This window comes from Cherax quadricarinatus, chromosome 36 (genome assembly GCF_038502225.1).
Source record: "Cherax quadricarinatus isolate ZL_2023a chromosome 36, ASM3850222v1, whole genome shotgun sequence".
Classification (NCBI taxonomy): Eukaryota; Metazoa; Arthropoda; class Malacostraca; order Decapoda; family Parastacidae; genus Cherax; species Cherax quadricarinatus.
This window is the reverse complement of record NC_091327.1, coordinates 12487038-12509206: the sequence shown is the minus strand read 5'-3', so window position 1 is coordinate 12509206 and position 22169 is coordinate 12487038. Positions and strand designations below refer to the sequence as shown.

Here is a 22169-nt window from a genome sequence, read left to right as displayed (position 1 = left end):
TCATGAAATCTGTTATCCTAAGCTGAGAAATTTCACTAGGACAAAGATGATATCGTCAAGGTAGAGGAAGGAAAGACGGAGCAGACAAACACATCACAGATCTCGGACACACCTCATAACACTCCAGAATTAATGTCGGATTTACATCTCTTTAAACAGTAGTTATCGATGTCATCTTTGATGTGGGTCATTAATCATTCTTTAAACTTTGAATTAATTCGTCGTTTACTGAGCTGCCATTGTCAAGGTTGTTTGCTATGTTGTCCTCTGCATTCTATCTTTTTTTACAATAGATGCATGCCATGTAGACTTCGAAAAAAATTGTAACATTTACTAAAATCTTGAGTTAAGCCAATAAATAAAATCAACGTTCTTTTTATATATTAGTTATTCTACATTTTTTATATATTAGTTCATTTTATATTTTAGTAAATATATAAATGAACAACTATCTGGTTCACATTCTACTGAACCTCTTGGATAGGCTGTCTCCGAACCTCTTCTATACTATCATTCAAATCTCGTAAAGCTTCTCAAACACTGTCGTTCATTTATTCTCCTAGTCTTGTAAGGCTAAGTATCATGAATTGTGAGAATGGTGGGTACAGTATACCGTTAAACTGGTGCCGCAGTGGTAAAAGGAATCTGGTCAGGGACCGTCAAGGGAAATAGTTGCCTTGATGCTAATAAAAGGCTCTTAATCCAAGGAAATGAAACTAATTACCTATCGTTCGATCGAATTACATTTCATTTCCCTGATGTTGTATATCCTTACGAGTTTAACGATTCGGAATTATGAAAATAATAATAATAATGATAATAATAATATTATAATAATATTATGATAATAATAATAATATAAATAAATAAATAAATAAATAAATAAATAAATAAATAAATAATAGCCAACGAACAGAGTATGTTAGCATATGAATGTTGCAAGCCTCAGTTCGAATCCCAAAATGGTTATGGGTTTCATTTCAGTGTAACATGGAATCGTGAAGTTAAAGTTGGCTGGTGAGGTACAAAACCTGTGTACTGAACGAGGGTTGTTAAGGCTGTACTACTAATATACATCAACAATCCACTTTAAACTTTAAACTCTAAAATAAGGTAACCTTTGAACTGCACTGACATATAAGCACACCTTTCTTTACATGTGAATTAGTGCTACTAACCTTTCGGTGTATTCGTTAAGCTGCTCACACCTCTTCAAGATTATATATTTAGATATGCACACTTCTCTATGCATATATGCGCTGTATAGCCCTTGTGGCTTAGCGCTTCTTTTTTATAATAATAATAATAATAATCTATGCATATACGTTGAGATATACACACCTCTTTATATATATGTTGATATATGCACACCTCTGTGTATATACGCCAAAACATTCATAGTGTTTATCCACGGTGTGTATATGGTTAGGCTGGTTGGTTAATGAGGTTTGAAGCCTATCAACTGCATCAGGTTCATTAAGGCTGCACGTATCCTTTTCGCCATATATACAGGACATATACACCATTCGGTGTATATGACCTCTATATATGAAGGAACTGCTATTAGTATTGTTGCCGATAGCCCATAGACTTTACTATAACATTAGTATGGTTTTAGGAATTGTAATGAATTTTCTTAAGTGTACATAAATATGCTCTGCCATTTGTTTTAGTTTTTGTAAATTATTGAGTAAAATATAGATAAGCTGAGTAAAGTGGTAAAAAGTTTGTAGAGGCCAGACTCTCAATTAATGCAGGGATAATGTGATGATCATTAAAGTATGTTACATTTTGAGCTTGTCAGCTTTCTTATGATGGACGGCAGCACTCTTCACCAGCGCTGAGGAGGAATACGGATATCAGCCGGAGTAGATACACATGTGTAGCTTTGCATCGGCTCTCTCGCATTCTTCAAGTTATATAATGGGATGCCAATTTTGGGGCGGGTATCAAAGGGAAAAACATTGTGGAAGAATTTGACCATCATAGTTTGGCTTCATCTAAATCTTTTCAGATGACAATGGTAGTCGCATGGCTACATAATACAATGAGCTACAGTATTTTCATTTGTGTATTGTTCCAGCCACGGTATTGTGTCTTCTTATTCTTTGTGTATGTCACTGTGAATTCATATATACAGTACAAGCAAGATTTTATATCAATACCCAGTAAAAATAATAGCCTCGCAATTTGTCTGTTTTAAGATGCCGAATTATACAGAGAAATGTTTTCTGCGAGTCAGTCTCTTGCCTGTTATATACTTTGAAAAAACTTTATCATATAATATAACAACAATTTAAGACGAGTAAAAATATTTTAAAAGAGTATCCGATGAGTTGCTTAAAATCAGCACGATTATTTGAGCTCAGCTCAAAATAATAATCACAACCCACGTGTTAGTCATGTATTATTCTACATTTTACTACATAGGTCATCCACATCATTTTACTACATCATTTTACTACATAGGTCATCCACCCACCGTAAACAGTTCTCTGTAACTGCAATAGCAAACACAGGTGTCCGGATTGTTTGCAGCTTGACTGTTGTCTTTTGAAAATAAGTCTTTTAAGGATCACTTGAATCCCTTCCCCAAGGAAAACAGTTAAAGTTATACACAAAAAAATAGCCATATAAGCTAACTTAAGTTTTTTTAATATTTACATCATATAAATTAGCTTGATTGTTCTAACTTATCAAAGAATATGCATGACCTTAGTTAATTGTTTTTCTTGGAGATTTTTGGCAAATATTCACATATTACGATTTTACTATTATACTATCGAGACAATGAGCAAATATTAATTTGTATATAACGGGTATTGAATAATCTTAAAATATTTCAGGGAGAGATTATGTTAACGCCCAGTTATATGGACTGAAGTATTCTTGACTGGTAGTGACCGGGTTATATGCAGCCTTAATGAGCCTACTGTAATCAATAGGCCTTCAATGAAATTACAAACCAATGAACTACTGTGTTTTTCTGTTGGGTGGAAGACCTATCATCACATCTTATGATGTGACATTTATTTGTTTACTGAGTGGATGGGTAAGCCAGGACAAGACTTTGGTCAAATGACCGTAAACTCCACCAAGCATATTATCTTATGGCTATGGCACCCGTGTGGTGAAATCCTCCCATTTCTCCTGACGAACAAAATACCACTACCACCAGCTTCGAATCCCACGTTCTGAACGGCGCGAGTTCCAGGAGCGGATATGTAAAACACAATGAAATTATCATCATTAAAATGAGACTTGCAACAGCGTAATGCCCCGAGAACCTACATCACTTTTTGTCTGACAATCCTGGTAATCCTACTTGTCGGAGCAAATAAGCAATGGTTAGACCAGGCGGCGCACAACCAGAAACATGCGGGTTCAATTCCCTGGGCTCTTATTTTACCTTGATATGACACTCAAAAATCGTGGTAATTTAACAATATTTTTCAAAAACGAAGTATCTATCTTGCACTAATCGGCCTAAAAGATATGAAGTGTCTAGCTTAGAAGTAAGAAAATATAATGTATTAGAGCGACTTCAGCAGATATTAATTATAAAATCCGTAATATCGTGGGTGCAGGACAGTAGGATAAGCTATTTTTTTTTCTAATCCATATATAAGAGGTTGCCTTGACGCTGGTGAGGGATTTCAATTCAAGAAATTAGAGCTATCTTTCCCTTGAACTATACCCGGATACCTACTATTCCCCAGACTCTGTATCAATGTGATAATTAAAAAAATAATAAAAAATATAAATAAAAGTTTAATGCAATAAAAATATTATTAAAATTATTTATTATTTTTGTATTTATTATCATATATTATTTTATTAAGATTTATTAAGTTTAGGCAATGAGGAAATTCCAAGTGAAATTTTCATAGAAATAAAAATGTCGAGAATTTCCTGGAGTATCTCCGTTCTGGAAGACAATGGCTTGGGAAAACTATTTCCCAATTTTATCTCCGTGAAGCCTAGCTATAGAAACTCTTGACATTCCAGTTTTATATTTCCAGAGTAAATGTAATAATTTATTCAAAATAATTTATTGTAATGAAAGACAGTTTAATCTACCTTTAGCCTTCTTTTCTTTATATTTAATTTTCAAGACAACCTTTCACTCTGTGTAGATCTTTATCAAGAACATAACAAAGGTCTACACTGAGCAAAACGTTCTTCAGATAAGTGAGCTTTTGTCTTCAGTTCTGTGCGATATTTCCCTGAAGTCTAAAGTCAGTGGTCATCTACCCGCATTAATCTCATACTTTACTATATTACCCATATCGACTAAGCGAATGGTTTTAAAAATAATCTTTCTTTGTGCCAATTTTTCCCAACACTATTTTGACCTAGCATTTACGATATATGCAGCGAAAGACCGACGTTCAAATGTTGTGAATAGACAACAGTTTCCTCATATCCACGAAAATAGCCAAAAATACTTCGACATCACAGACTCTACTGAGGGAAATGGTCATTAAATAATCTCTCGTCTACAATGAGAGATGTACTCACCAACTTATCTCTCACCTCAGTCTTAGGGATTAAAATGAAAACCCATCTCTTACCTTAGTGTTGGTTCCGCAAACGCAGAAAAAATTGGCCGTCTTTCAACGCTATCTAGTTCGTATTAACGATGGAGATCACTTCCATCCATCTCTCAGCAGTATTTCTCAGTGATATCAAAATCCGGCTTTTTTTTTTCATCTTGAGTTATTTTTGGAATAATGAGAGCGCATGACTAAGGTGAGGAGAGAAGTGTGTTATCTGCGGCCGCTTTCCAGCTAAAATACCATTGGCGTGCTTGTAGTAACATACTGCAGATAACGAAGGAATGTTTGCGGTAACATAGATAACGAAGGAGTGCTTGCGGTAACGTAGGCACTTAACGGATGTTTGCGCTAACATAGTCATATACTGAAGGAATGTTTGTGGTATCATCACCTGATAATGAAGGACTGTTTGTGGTAACAGTCAGATAATGAAGGTGTGTTTTCTGTGACATTAATAACGATGTAATGCTTGCGGTATAATAGAAGTGTGTTTACGGTAAATGATATAGTGACTACGTGTTGGCTGTAACAGTCAAATAATGAAGGTTCATTTACAGTAACACATACAGATAACGAAGTTTTTGCGGTACCATAGATTCTTCTCGGAAAATTTTAGCCGCTCACATGGCACCCACAAAGTGGAGATGAAACTAAAATAATATTTCCTTCAGCGACTGACCGAAACGTCGTCTCGTTTCATCTCCAATATAAGGGTCATCTGTAAATTGTTCCAGCCACGATAATTTGACTATTATTCTTTAGTTTTAACTATTCCCGTATTTGTTATTCTGTTCACTTTTTGGATTTTAATTTTGCCATGGTATTTGTTCTACATTTTATCTTCCTATTTACATGATTTGCAATAAAGTTGAGCTTATTTTATATTTTTTTTCCGCTGGATTAGTTGATTATTTAAAGAGTTTTATAATTCGGTTTGTTAACTCTTGTTACATGTTAAGTTAATCTGAATTTATATATTAGGTTAGTCCCATTGTGGATGGAAAGTCTTATAATGAAGGCTTGTCCTTCTAAAAGTGTGTTTTAAATTACTCCTTTAGATTTGCTTTTACTTATAATTGGCTTAAGATGCTTTGAAGAGCAAAACGTAGACGCGTGTGTGGCAAAAACACAAAGTTTCGCTCTATGTAGAGTTTTATTGAGTATTGTAAAAGCTTTACTTAGAAAATTGTCTTGCATAATTTAGTTTTTGTCCACTGTAGCTACGACTTATATTCTCAATGGTGTTACATTGTTACCAGCATCACACAGTAAATATCCACACGGGATAGCAGGATATTTTGCCAGTCAGAAATAGCAGGAAAATTTTCCAAGACTCGGGTGTTAGTGATATGGTGACCCTCTCGGTGGAGCTCTAGTTTATTTGACCGAGGCCTTGAGCTGCCTTCCGCTCCGCCACTACAAAATTAATATCTTATCCTTACATGTGTCTCTTCACTGAGTGTTAGGTACAAGAAACTCAGCTCCAACTAATGTGACATTTAATTGTGGCGACGTTTCGGATTCCAGGAGCCTAGGTAGCCTCTTCATGGTTTTTTTAATAAAATATATCATTAAGATATACTTCATACTAAAGAAAAATACACTAACCATATGCCTATTCTACTTCATGACAAAAGACGGATATAATTCTTGCAACACTAAATTTGCTAACATCGGCGGCAGTTATTAGAAAAGTTTTTTTTTATGTCAAATCAATTTGCATATTTTCAAACCATCATAGAAGACACAACACCGATTATTATTATTATTATTATTATTATTATTATTATTATTATTATTATTATTATTATTATTATTATTATTATTATTATTATTATTATTATTTATCAGTAGCAGCAGTAGTAGTAATAGTATTTAAACATAATTTCTGAGTAATAATTCCCACACACTATTACTATTTTGGTAAACATGTTGGGAAATTATAAATTCTTTATATTCACGGAAAATTTGCATTAGTGTTCTGTGTGAGGAAAGTAACAGTAAACAGCGTCACTGTGTGAGCTGCTGCTCGTGTAAATTATCTTGACGGACCACCAGTCACTCCTGTAATCTTGTCACCTGTCAACATGTACAGGTGACGCTTGTTTATATTTGGCCTTCTTTCATAATGTGTGTGTATGTGTGTGTTCATACTCATCTATTAGTGGTGGTAAAGGTTGAGTCACAGATCCTGGCCCCGCTTCTAAGCTGGCCTCTACTGGGTTTTTCCTATGCTGACTGTGTGAGCTCTATCATACCACTTCTTAAAACTATGTATGGATCCTTCCTCTACCACTTCGCTGTCCATGTGCTTCCACTTCAAGATCACTCTCAGGCTAGAGAAGTATTTCCTAACATCCTTGTGATTCATCTATGTTATTAACTTTCAGCTATGTCCTCGTGTACCTGAAACCTGCCTCTCAGACTCGTCCTGTCCACCCTGTCAATTTCTCTCTGTATTTCGTAAGTCGTAATCATGTCACCATTGGTCCTTCTGTACAGTAGCTCCTCTAGTATCTCATTACTGCTCTGGGACTAGTCTTTTTGCAAACTTTACCCTTTTTACAGCCTTACATTCTTTATCAGATGTGGGTTCCATAATGGTGCAGCATACTCCAAGATGGACCTGACGTATGCTGTGTACAGGGTTGTGAATGCCTGCTCGTTGAAGTTCCTCAAAGCTACCCTTAATTTTGTCTATCTAGAGTTTGTTTGCTGCGGCCGTTATTTGGTTGGTGTTTGCTTCAAGTGAAATGTTCAGAGCTATGCTAACCCCAGTGTCCTTTTTCAGAGAGATTTATTGAATTTGTCCCCCGAGTCTGTACTCTGTTTCCAGTCTTTTTTGTTTTTCTTCCCTCGATTTTCATTAGTTTGCATTTGGTGGGGTTACATTCTAAGAGCCAATTGTCAGACCAAATATGCAGCTTCACCAGATTCATTTGTAGTCTTTCCTGGTCTGTTCCTGTTTGTATTATATTTCTTAGTTTGACGCCATCTGCAAGCAGGGACACCTCTGACTCAGTTTATTTTTTTCATGTTCATTACATTTACAACAAACCATATTGGTCCATGTACTGACCATTGTGGAACTCTGCTCATCACACTCAACCATCCCTGCAGATTCTATGCATAACCGTCTCCCTACGTCATTCTCCTTGTAGAGGTGCGTGTGTGTGTTCTGGTGTAACACGCATGCAGTCCCTGTGTCAGCTATCCTGCAAGCGGATTTATGTTCCTGTAATCTTGTGTCCGAATCTCTGTTTCTTTGCCTCTTATAAACGTGATAGCATCCCCCCTCACATGGGCTGCGTAAACTCCCGCTGTTAATGATGGGGTGGGGTGCCCTTGTGTATTCTTTAACATTATTTGTAGGTGAGGACGGCAACGACAGTGTCAGCTGTCAAGAATAGAGGGGTGGATCGTAGCCACGGTTTGTCCGGTAGGTAGAATTAGTCGGTGATCAGTGGTGATAATTTTGCAGAGAGGAAAACGTGTATGGGAAATTTCAAGGTAGCAAAAGCTTTTTCTCTGAATGTTTGTTCTTCAAGACGAAACCACTTTTACAGATCTTGAGGGTAAAGAGTAAAAAAACTTTATAATCAGACCGTTTTGTTCTTGTGTCATGGTGAAAATAGTCGTCCTAAACCACATTTAGTTAACAACCACAACTCTCCATCCTAAATTTAAGGTAATATTGGACTAAAATATATTTTCAGCTTTCTTATAAATAGACGATTATTTCCAGATCAGTTAAAAAAAATCAGACGATTATATTCACCGTGACAAGCAAAACCGGACGATTATTTCCCCCTTTACAAACAAAACCCAGATACTATATCGAAAGCTATAACCAAAGATATAAAAACGCGAAATGATTATCAGCACTCACTGGGATGAAATCAGTGTTAAGACGCCTTCCTGATGTCTCTACAACACGACTCACATAACGAATATGAGTGATTAACAAAGCAGCGATGGTACATCGGATAATCTTAACGAGGGATCTATTGCGCATGGAGCAAAGGGCGATTTAACACTTTTTTTCCTGACTATTTAACCCTTTGTTGGGGTGTGTATTGGCTGTCATGATACAACCCGATGGAGTCTGGGTCTGTTTAACCCTTTTATGAAGGACAATGTGAGTTTTTATTTTTCTTTCAGGGTTTATTAAATGGAGATTTATAGTGTACAATTGATTATTTAGCTTAACTGGGTTTTGGGAGTGAAGAAAAATAGAAGCTGTAGATTTTATTGGGACATAGTGTTCTTTGTGGAGCTTTACCAAGTCTTGACTTGATGAAGCTTTATACAGAGAAAAGTTGTCCCATTTGAAGCTTGTTCTTCAACCTGTTTCTTCTTCAGCACTGTCGGCAACAAGACACTTCTCTCTGGATATCATTAGGTTGAGCTCCACCTCAAGGGCCGGCCACTTAGCTTCCCATCAACTGATGCTTTATATACTTCCGTCATACCTTTTACTAAATATAAGTATGGAGTTGTTATTATAGCAGTTTAATGATCGTTCCATTTCTTAACTTCCAGTTTAGTATATTGTTTCTATAATGCATATTTGATCCATGTAACTGCTCTTGTTCCATCTATCCTTTATATTTTTATAAACCTATGTTGGTTATTCAGCGTGAGGAGTTGAGGTTCTCCTCAGTTCGCTAATTCCATATATATACCCTCGCTTTGGTTCCTTTAATGTCAGAGTGTTCTTATCCACCTTGTTTGTGTCCCAGAGTATTTTTTATGTCATGATTATACCCCTCTCTTTCTCCTCCACTGCGGCGGGGTGTTCGGATATGCTTGCTGATAGCTCCTGGTAGCAGTGTCATCTGATAGATGATCAGAAATACTGTGACTCGCGTTCTTGTTAAGGATAGGTAATGTAGAAATGTTAAATAAATCTGAATTTTTAACCTAATTTTCAGTGATTTTTTATTTTCAAAAGTTCTAATTAATTAGATCGCTGTTCTTTGGGAAATTCTACAGTGGGTGTAAATGAAGCTGGTCGCAGACATAGTGGTGCTATAGTGACTATCCTGTTTGTGAATAACCAGCGACATCACTTCCTCTCTTGTGAAAAAATATGAATAAAACAGAAATAACTCCTAATAATAAACAAATAAGAAGATAAATTTATGCGACAAGGAACAAATCTGATTTTTTACTCCTAAATAATAAACAGACATGACCAAATTATTTTTCCCCATTAGAAAAATAAAGATAAATTATATATGTAACGGCGGCCCAGGGTCTTGCGGTGAGAACTCAGCTTCCACTTCCCCGTGGTGAACTCTGGGTATTCTGAATGACTGATCATGAAGAGTCAGGTAAAATAACTGAGGTATGATCCAAGTCTGCGACCATATTTCAATCCTGTATGATCCCTGTGGGATCATACATCGGTATTTTTTTCCTCACACACTGAAGAAATACCCGAAGATGGTGAGGAGCATGTTTACCCGTGGTGGACCTCGACTAGTAGATGGGAATAGATGAACGCGTAGCAGAATAACTTCGGCTGGATAAAGTTTTAGTCCTGGAAGATTAATCAGTCAAGACCAGACGCTAGATCTTGAAGAACGTCAGAGTTACAACATATGCTGTGTTCCCGAAGATGGAGTCAGATCCCAAACATACTTATTCAAGTGTAGTTAGTATCAGGAACGGGATCCCAGTTACAGACACTGAAGAAGAGCTGTATCACCTAACAGTAGTTGCTTCTACTATTAATATAGTAATAATGACTGCATGCTCCCGCAGGGTCTGTGTGATCCAAAACAGACCTGTGAACTAAGACTACCAGAAGACCACTACAGTTTCATGACCAAAGAGAATTGGGTGTTAAGCTTACCTCAGCTTAAAAGTAAAATGACGGTCGGTATTCATAAAATTATTACACCAAAAAAAATTGCAATCAGCTGCTTACGTATTCGGAAAAACCATAAAGATTAGAGTGAAGACAGACCCAGTGTCTGGTTATTAAGTAACGCGAAATAGTAAAAAAAAAAAAATAAGAAAAACATATTTCCACGTCAACAGGTCCATCACACTCAAAATTTGATGTCAGATCCTAGGTGACGTTGATGTGAACATTACAAAGTGAGACGGGAAATACAAAGAGCCACAGGGAGATATATGGGATTTTTTCCTAAGCGGTTGAACATAACAACGGTTTTCCTCCATCAGCGTGTATTAAACGTCAGTTATCTGCCATCATCGTGGGTCAGTAGTTATCCGTCAGCGTGTACTAGACAGCAGTCATCCACCATCATCGTGGGTTAGTAGTTATCCATCAGTTAGTAGTTATCCACCATCATCGTATGTTAGTAGTTATCCACCACTGTGTAGTAGACAGCAGTTATCTACCATCATCGTGTGTTAAATACCGGCTATCCAGTATACCAGAGTACAGGAAACACCTACATGACAGTACTGTTGGTTCCAACGAAGTACAGGAGAAAGGACTCTCCATAACCGTGAGTGTACTGTAGGTGAAGCACGGGCGGGCGGGTGGCCGATGTGCTGGAAGAGTCAGTGCTTCAGGTAGCATCATTAGCATGTGTGAGAAAGGAGGAGGACTGTAATGATATAATTGAGCACGGCAACTTTGTCGACTTCCCCAACAGTGCAACGCGAGTATACTGTTAGTCTGCCCAGTGCTAGCCTCGGTATTTTTGTGTCCATCTTCGAGATTATTTGTGTTTTTGAAACACACACACACACACACACACACACACACACACACACACACACACACACACACACACACACACACACACACACACACACACACACACACACACACACACACACACATGTACACACACGTACACACCCACATACACACACATTCACACACATATATATATTCCATGATCTGGGATAATCTAACGGGCTCTGAAACCAGACCTGCTCCTTCCAACAACTACAAACAATCGCACTGGGATGGTCCAATAGTGGAAAATATAGCCTCAACAATGCTTCAGAGTGTGTCAGGGAAGGATAGAGCCCGCCTCCTGGCAGTGAGAGCCCCTCATGCACGGGACTTTCTGTTGGCTGTTCCCAACTCCAGCCTTGGCACACGCCTCGACCCACAGATCATCCGCATCGGTGTTGCCCTTCGACTTGCCGCCCCTATTCTCGCCAAACACAGGTGTATTTGTGGCAGTGAAGCAGCAGACCGATTCGAGTACCATGGTCTTGTGTGCCGTAAATCCAGGGAAAGACTGCAACACATGAGGAGGTTAATAACATTATCAAGAGGAGCCTCACAACAGCCGGATGCCCAGCAGTAAGGGAGCCACCCCAGCTATGCAGATCTGATGGCAGCCAGAAGCGTCCAGATGGTATCACCCTTCAAGCCTGGACAGACGGGAAGCAGGTGGTGTGGGACTATACATGTGCATCTACCTTGGCTGATACTTATCACCAATACACCAGGGAGGAAGGAGGGGCAGCTGCCAGCTTCAGGGAGTCCCAAAAGTCTAGAAAATATGGAGAACTTGCCCATCACTATATGTTTGTTCCCAGAGGCTCAGAGACCCTCGGCTTATGGGGAAAGAATGCATCTATATTCCTTAAGGAGCTGGGAAAAAGACTCATCAGGGTAACTAGGGATCCCAGGGCAGCTAGTTTTCTGTTCCAGCGGCTCAGTGCGGCTGTTCAAAGGGGTAATGCCTGCTGTATTTTAGGCACACGCCCCAGCTCTGAGGAGCTGGATGAGATTTTCGCCTTATAATCGGTGATACACACGTAACAACATGTACCGTATATGCCACCTTTAAATCAACAATGTATCTCTTATCTTCTGTACCATATCATTTAATAAAATATTCCTATTGGTAAAAAAAAGAATGAAAAGATGGGGTGGTAGGGGAAGTGGAATATTCAAACTGCTTCAGGAAGAAATCCAAATATTCTTCCTTGAAACCTTTTTATCCACTTCTCCGAGGCTGTGGGTCCCACAAATTACACCAGAGGTGGACCCCATTATATATATATATATATATATATATATATATATATATATATATATATATATATATATATATATATATATATATATTATTGAATGATGTTGGTCATGTTATGGTCTTAGACGCCCTCATTCTCCAAAACAGACGAAGAGATTCGAATCTTTCTTTCGATGAGTTTGTAATAGTGACTTAAGAGCCTTTTAAGCAGTGATCCCAAGGAGTGAAACTGTTGCCTTTAATAGGACTCTTTGGCGATAAATATTTGGATACTTGAACCCAAAGTGTGGACTGTCCACACTTTGGGATCAAGTTAAACAATTTGTTTGAATCAAGAACTCCCATGTTAAAACCATACATAATTATGGTTTGATTTCATTTACAATAGAAACAGTAGTCATTAAACACTGTGATCTCTTAATAAAAATGATGAAAACCAATCACTGTTTAATATTTAGATGAGTTTACACTTGAAATATAAACAGTATAATTATTGTAAATAATGACCGTTAACACTTGAAATCAACGAAGAAATCATCCAAAAATATGTATGGTATTTGGACAAGGTCTAGCCCGTACAGTTCTCGAGATTGGTCCAAGACAGTTGAAAGCCGGGAAGCCTGAGGCTGCTGTTGCTATGAATGTGGAGTTGGCAGCCGCCCAGCACTTGGAGGGACGAGTAGCCTTCTCGACCGTCCTCTGCTTCGATTTTCTCTGTATGATGTGTGTGTGTGTGTGTGTGTGTGTGTGTGTGTGTGTGTGTGTGTGTGTGTGTGTGTGTGTGTGTGTGTGTGTGTGTGTGTGTGTGTGTGTGTGTGTGTGTGTGTGTGTGTGTGTGTGTGTGTGTGTGTGTTTGCCTGTCTGTGGGCATAGAAATCAAATTATTCTCAGTTTATCCCGTCTTCTTTTTAAAAATTATTATATTTTTGAAAATTTCACTTGAAGAAGTTCACTAAACTTCCTCACTGATGCTGCACCAACTGTTAGACAATCTGTTTGTGAATAAATATTTATTAAGTCAGTTCTGGGCTGCCACTTCCTCTGAAAGAGTTTAATGTGGTGCTCCCAGTAGCCATCCTGTCAACGGTGGCGCGAGACCGAAACTCAATCAGAGCATAACGCAAATAATATATATCATACATTTTAAGTAATATTAAATAAATGTAAATTGACCCCATAATATATATATATATATATATATATATATATATATATATATATATATATATATATATATATATATATATATATATATATATATGTATATATATATATATATATATATATATATATATATATATATATATATATATATATATATATATATATATATATATATATATATATATATATATATATATATATATATATATATGTATATATATATATATATATATATATATATATATATATATATATATATATATATATATATATATATATATATATATGTGTGTGTGTGTGTGTGTGTGTGTGTGTGCCGAATATGTAAAACTGGTCAATTAGCAAGAACTCATTTAAAATTAAGTCCTTTCTGAAATTTTCTTTTATACCTTTGAAGATATATTTTTTTTCATTAATGTTAAGTTAAAATTTTTAATTTTGCACCAAAAGAATCTTAGAAAACTAACCTAACTTTATTATAAAAAGAGCAATTTATTTTAGCCTAACCCAACTAAATATATTTTAAATTTGTTTACAATAATTTAATACTAAACAAACACAGTGAAATATATTTTTTTCGTTAGGTTCAGAATGATTTTGGCGAAATTATTGCATACATAAATTTTCACTTGTCCTACATGGCAAGATGAACGTTGCTATTTAAGCCAAGAACGCAAGTTCTGCCTATTCGGCACGACATATATATATATATATATATATATATATATATATATATATATATATATATATATATATATATATATATATATATATATATATTGGCGTACCCAATAAGCGGAACTTGCCGAATAGGCCGAACTTCCATAAAAAATAAACTTCCTCAAAAAATTTTTTTTTTCGCTGACAGTGACATGAAAATTTCTTGGGACCCCAAATTTAACTTAACCTCACCTAACCTCACTTAAACTAACACAAGTTTTTTTTAGGTAAATTCTGCCACAAATGTCATAGATAAATTTAAACAAATTTAATATCACTTCAAAATTAATGTTGTCTATTTTTTTCGTTATGCTCAGGTCGATTTCCGCTGATTTATGGCAAAAACAAATTTTAATTTTGATAATTCGGGAAAGGTGTCCTCTTGCCGAATCCACCGATGCAGGTCCCACCGGGACAGGGTACTCCCTGTCTCGGTGGGACCTCTAAAAATTTTCTGTGTTAAGTGAATCTTCCTGTAATTATTATAGTAACTCAATTGTGAACAGTATTTTCACCATTTCCCAGTTATATGTTTTAATGATTGCCAAAGTAGGAAAGGAATTTCTTACTAATACGCTCTGTAGAATAGTGAGAAAACAATCAATTCTTTAGTCACCAAGTTCTTCCTCTTTATCCTTTTTTTATGGAATTTCACCAATACTGCGTTTTTTCTGAGTATCGTACCATCAGATGAGCGTTCTGTAAGAGCAGAATCCTGTTGGAGCAGTATTCTGTCAGTACTGTACTCTGGCAGCGTAACATTCTTTCGGAACAAGTTTCTGTCAGTACAGTGTTTTGTCAGAACAGCATTCTGTTGGAGCAGCGTTCTGTCAGTATAGTGTTCTGTCAGAGTATCGTTCTGTCAGGAGTGGCGCGCGCATGACAGTCTGTGTTTGGCTGTGCTGCTGGCCGTAGCGAGACAGACACTGGCCCCGTTTGTTCAGCTCACCGATTAGCTGTTTGTAATGCCTTTTTTCCGTGTGAGATTGTGGTTTATAAACCATTACGTGGGTGGGACTGTATGTGATAAACACTTAGGTGGCTGCTGGTAGAGGATAGCAACACCACCAGTCTCACTTAAGTCATTATTTGCTTCACTTGGATACATAACTCACCAACTCGCAGACTTCCCAGCCATGACTTCCGTACCTATGGTCTTTCTTATAGGCATTTTATAATAAGAAATACTTTTGATTTGTTTTATTATCTGGTTCTTCGGTAAGAAAATAATAAAAGAATATTCAGTTTATTATTATAATTATTTTGTATAATTTTAACAAACTTAATTTTTTTAAGTAAATAAATTTTCTAATTCTATAATTTATTCAGGGGAAGAAAAGTTTATTAAATATAGAATAATCATTATTTAATATTGAGAAATTTATTTAATCGGCTTAACTGGGAAATTTTAAAAAATCCTTCAAAACGGTAATAAACAACAACACCTGAAACAATATATTTAAATGCTAATGAATGAACGTAGAAGAAAGCCAATGATAGTAATAAAACAGTAATAATACTGCTACATCTGCTGCTGCTACCATCACAACTGTTACTCCTGTTACTACTACCACTACTACAACTACTACTACTACTACTACTACTACTACTACTACTACTACTACTACTACTACTACTACTACTACTACTACTACTACTACTGCTGCTGCTGCTACTACTACTGCTACAGACTAAAACTGCTTCTACAATTCCTGTTAATAGTTTCTAATTTAATTCTTGCCACTTAAGCGGTAAGTTTATTGGTGACGGTAGCACGAGAACATGTTAGTACACAGAGACCTGCGAACTAGGCCGGTAGAGGTCTAACCGCAATTCCCGTGAGAATAATTTATTTACAAATTTGTCATTATTTTATTTGTTGCAAATAAATTTAGGATATTTGGTCATAATTTCTGGCATCTTAGTTTCATCAACTAGTTCCTAGGTTGTCTGTGTATCTGTTAACCCTTTTAGATCTTAGTTCCCAGGTCTTGTGTGTGTGTCCATGTGCTCTTGCGATACCGTCCACAGGATGGTCGTGGGGTACTCAATAAACGCCGCTTCAGCGGCAAAATCTAAAAATTAATAAGTTAACCTGTTGTGTCGTACAGGTTAATGTACTATCTTTATATTTCTAAGGAAATAAGTAATCAAACACACTGTTTTCAAGTGAGTGAAAATTTTGATTATCTGTGTATATGCCAAACTTTCATAAATAATTATAACCAAGCTTCAAGTAGGCTATTACAATATTCGTCACTGTTTACATTACAAGTTGCTTCGTAAATGTGCCTATCTACGTTCATATTATTACAAATTATACATCTACCAAAGCTACTTCATTATTGTGATATTAAAATTAATTATTAAAAGTTATCCCGACTATTTTCCTAATAATTCTCAGAGATTGATTTTTTACTTATTTCAAAATAAGGTTGATAAACTAATTAACAAAGTTATTTTGTAGGAAAATTCAATGTGAGATGGAATCCATAGGAATTATATGTTAATTCACTTATGTTAATAATACTGTTGATACTAGTAACAATATCAATAATAATATTAACTATTACTGCCAGCAGTGACTTCCAAAATAATTTTCAGTCCCGTTCAAGAGCCCACAGTATCACTATGGCTTACACTTTTACTAGAAGTACTCTTGCTATTAACTCTACTAGTAGTACAATTATTACTACTAACACTGTTAACAGTTACAGAAACGCTGTTAATTCTTTACAGAATCATATCATTTTTACACATGTATCTTCTCTGTTTAAGAATGGCATTTTGTATCATATACTGATGCGGTTTAAATCACCTAGATACAATAGGAGCAGTAAGTCATTCACTGTCCAAACAAACCAAATTAAATGGCATTTCTCTACCCCTTTTGAGGGAAAAGAAGTTGCCACTAGTTCCTTCATTAGTTCAAGAAGGAAGAACTGACACCATTATTCCTTGGAGCTCCTTCAGTCAACTTCTTGAGTCCTTTATTTCAGCTTCTTTCAGTGTTCTCTTCCTAATATTTGCATCGCCAACTCTTTTTTTTCACATCATGTAACTTTGCTTCTTCAGTTTTCTTGATCTCTTCCAACGTTAAAAAGATGGCGCTCACTGGCCTGGTATGGAGATAGACCACAGTGGCATGGGTCCCTGAGCTTATTACATGTATGAGAGGTGCTCCCTGGGAGTGGGTCGCCACACAAACTCAGCTGATTATTGGCCATCACTTATCATATATAGTATCATCAACCTGAGCAAGAGCTCAAGGCTTGAGCCTCCAGCATTCTTTCTCATACTTTCTCTTCTCTAGTTTCTCTAGTTTCTCTTTTCTATTCTTTTTTCCATTCTTCTCTTCTGCCTCCTCTCTCCACTCCTTTCTCTCTCCATTCATCTTCTTCTGATAACCACTGCTAGGAACAGATTAAAAAATACTTCACTATATCTTCCAGCCTCTACCATTCGTGCCACTAACTCGAGCCTCAACCTTCAACAATCCATTTATAAAACCTCCAGGAGTTCAAATATCCAGGACTGCTATAGACGTCAATCTATCTCCACTCCGCTAGTTATTCTATCTCTGCTCCTCTGGTTATTCCATCTCCACCACTCTGATCATTCCATCTACACATCTATAGTCATTCCATCGTCTCCCCCTTGGTTATTCCATCTCTACTTGTTGCTTTATTCCACTGTATCTCTCTAAATTATTTTTAAAATCTCCCAAAGTTTTTACCTCAATGTCTCTACTTGTCATTATTTCCACTCATGTTTCAAACTCTTCGATTAGTAATATCATTCTTTTCCTTCCCTTTCATCCATTCCTAATCTTAGTTCACACTTCCACTTCTTTCTCCCACCCTCTACCTTTCCTATCTTTACCACGCGACTCCCTTCACCATGATCATAAATTCTGGGGCTAATTTGTGTGATGCGAGCGTGTAATACGCAACCAGCGTTAAACTTGCGGCCGCGAATGACAAACTATTGTGAGCTTACCGACAGTGGTGTGAACACCCATTTGTAAACACAACTTCGGCCTATTCGGCGCCTCCAGTTACTAGGCTACGCAAAAGAGATGCTGTTGACAGTCATAAGGGGAGCGTCGATTAAAGGCGGATACAAGAGAAGTCTTCAGAGTAGCAAATGATTGCCAATAATCCTTCCATCAGGGTCTTCACAGCCACCTGTTGTAGGAGTCGGACAAAAAGTAACTAGCGAGGCATTAAGGACTCGGCCACCTACCCCCATGACCACCCTGTAAGTGGTCGCCAGTCAGGTTGGACGCCACACAGTGACAGTCATTAATTTAGGTCGACGTGTGCATCATTAATCACTGAGGTGGGCGCGGTGATCCAGCTTCACCGCCTCGCCTTTCTCGTACTCACCGCCTCCTCATCCTCCAAAACACTCTGCTACAACTTTGTCTATATTCAAAGTGAATATCACACAACTACAGATTTTAACAAAGTAAAAGTGGATAATGTGCTACAGTTCTTTCTGCCAGCAGTGTTAAAGCAGAAGGGTTGTGGAGGAGGTACTGGACAAGTTGCCACCGACATGGAGATTAATGATGGGGACGGCATGTCTTTGAGGCCCTGTCGCACCCCTGTCGCACCCCTGACGCTGAGGTGACACGTCCACCAACGATGCCTGCAGAAGGAAGGGCTTTCTGCTGTGCAAATTTTAGTGCAAATTATCCAGTTTGCAAAATAAGATACCAACAAATTTGCGCAGGTATTCCATATATGCTAAAATATCAATAAAAGGTAAATTTATAAATGTAGAGATGATTGGGCATTAATAAATATAATTCATAACGGGTGAGAAAGTCGAGAAGCTAAAAGTCTTCCTGCTATGAAGTATATTTAAAAGTAACGTACCCGGATGTACTCCGGTTAACCTCTTTTAAGGCTTTGATCCTAGACCGTTTGTGTATCTGTGTTTGTGTATCTATGTTTGTGTATCTATGTTTGTGTATCTATGTTTGTGTATCTATGTTTGTGTATCTATGTTTGTGTATCTATGTTTGTGTATCTATGTTTGTGTATCTATGTTTGTGTATCTATGTGATCTTGTGCTACCGTCCACCGGATGGGGCGCACAGTTAAACTAGCCTACTCTTCACAGTAATTTCTAAAAGCAAATTCATCGGCGGTTTTCGATATTTGCTAAAAATGTTAACTAATGATAAAGCTGTGTAAGGTATTAGAATATAGGTGGGCTACAATACATTTTCTTAGGTAAAATGTCAAATGGCAGCTCAGATACATTTTTATATTTTTTATTTATTAAAATCATATATAAATCCGGACTCGGATTCTTCTCAGTTTTAATAAATTTATATTTACACACATAAGTAGATTTTGTCAGGGGCTGTTTTCCTATTAAATTTGGTCTTTCATTATTATATTGCTAAACACATTCTTAGACCGTTTATAAGTGTTTACGATTTCATAAATCTATTGGTTCTTTGCTCTTACTTCTACTGGTCATCAAATAATAGAATACCTCTCAAGTACTGTAGCAATCCATCATATCCCCGTCTCCCCCCACCCCCTCCACTTCACCTTCCACTCTCTCATCTGAATACAAAGCTCTCAATGCCACACAAACCCGATTCATCCCAGTTTTTTTTTTTTATAATCTAAATACTCCTTCCTCCCTCATCCTTCCTTCCTCCCCTCAAACCCTCCCCCCTTTGCTCCCCCTTCCTTCCCTCCAGTCCTTCCTCTATCCCTCCCTCTCCACTCACCTTCCCTCCCTCCCCGACTACTCAGCCTTCAAATCCATCCATCACACGACAAGCGGGGATCGCGGCCACCTCGCATACATCACTTTGCAAATAAGTATCCATTCCCAGAGTCAAAATACTCACAGCTAATTGTCTGTGTGAGATGATTAATGGCGGACCGAGTATCCTGTGACGCTCCTTCCGTGGGATGAAGGACTCCTGTCATAGTCCTTATAGACAGAGGAGTGAGAGAGCACCTAGCAACGCATTATATGCACTCGCTTGTGATTCATGGAGCCGATTCACAGCTCCTGACCCCCGGATTCTTAGCCTCTAAGGCCCTATCGTACCTGTTAATGAAGTTATTGTATACACATCCACCCTTTCTCAATCAGTCGAGCAAGCAGATAGGAAGAAAGATACATAGACAGGCAGAAAGACAGATATATAGACAGAGAGACAGACAAGAAGGTAAAGATATACAAAAATGGTCACATGACATTCTCACTTTGCTGCAAAGACCAACATGGATTTCCTGCTGCTGGTGTTGCTGCTACAGCAAATCATATGAAGCTAATGCTGGCGTTGCTGCTGGTGCTAGCCCCAGGAGCAGCCCACCACGAGGAGAAAGAATACACGACCTTGGGATTAAGCACAACATTTTACCGCTGATATTTACCAATATTTTCCCTTCTCCATTTGCACTCACTTATTATCTCGTATCTACAAACGTTTCTCATTCGTATCTTTGCGAAATAAAGTTGTGAAGGAAGGAGGTGACGCAGAGAGGAAGAACAAGGGACATATAGAGTCTCGGTGATGTCTGGCAACTGACTGGAGGAGTTGAGAGATGTGTAAAGTTAAGGAAATGTTTCTTTCACATTGCTGCCGCCATTGCCGCCACCGCCGCCGCCATCGCCGCCACCGCTGCCGCCATCGCCGCCACCGCTGTCGCCATCGCCGCCACCGCTGCCACCATCGCCGTCACCGCCACTGCCACACGCACCAAAACTTTCTCCAGCGAAACTATTGTTACTGTCTCTACCAATACTAGTACCACCACCAACACTACCCCAGCGTCACTACTTTGACCATTACCACCACAGCCTCTTTGATCAGGCCCTGATCCACCAGGAGGCCTGGTCATGTACCGGGCCGCGGGGGCGTTGATCCCCGGAATACCCTCCAGGTAGACTCCAGGTAGACCTCCATCCCCAGCATCACGACTACTACCACAACCATCGCTATCATCAACATAACCACCACCATCATAACCGCTATCATCAACGTCACCTAAACCAATTCCTCCACACTGCTAAAAACATAGCCATTGCCACCACAATCACCAACATTGCTAACACTATCATCACCACCACTCTTGTTATCTTACTAGGGAAACCATGTAGGTCACAAGTTCCTGGATTCGATTCCCTGGCACACAGGAACATATGAATTTCTACACCCCTCCTGCCATTGCACGCCTAGCAGTAAACTAGGTACCTGTGTCTCTCCCACTGTTATGGGTCACAACAATGGGAAAATATATTAGAAAGCTCAGTTGCTATGTAAGAAAACACTCCAGTACTGTGTAAGAAACTCCAGTACCTGCTTGAAGTATTGCAGTGCTGGGTAAAAGGCATCCCTGTATCTAACAATGTTAACTAAAAAATCTCGCCACTGTTTCCATATTCTTCACCTTACCAGTTACAAAATATTTTTTTTAAATTTCAGTGCATGTGAATTTTTTCTTTATGTTTGTCTATAATTCCCAGATCCTGTTCTCCGTGGACTTTGATCAAGCTCGTGTTATATAAACCCTAATGATTTATATTAGAGAGGTTTCAGAGATGTACATTTTTTGTTTTAAATCCACGATCATTGTCACTGCTATCGTCTTCATTATTTTCCAGATTGTCACCACAATCACCTCCATTATTACCATCACCAACAAAACCACCTCTGTTTTAGATGCTATTTTTGACACCATTATAAACACTGCTAGTCACTACG

At 37.7% G+C, this 22169-nt stretch overlaps 1 protein-coding gene across 1 annotated transcript in view; it reads left to right on the top strand.

Annotated features, from left to right (window-relative positions):
- LOC128691411 (homeobox protein Hox-A1-like) overlaps nt 1-22169 on the top strand; it is a 95186-nt gene that overhangs the window by 889 nt on the left and 72128 nt on the right. The gene's annotated exons all lie outside the window — the stretch shown is intronic.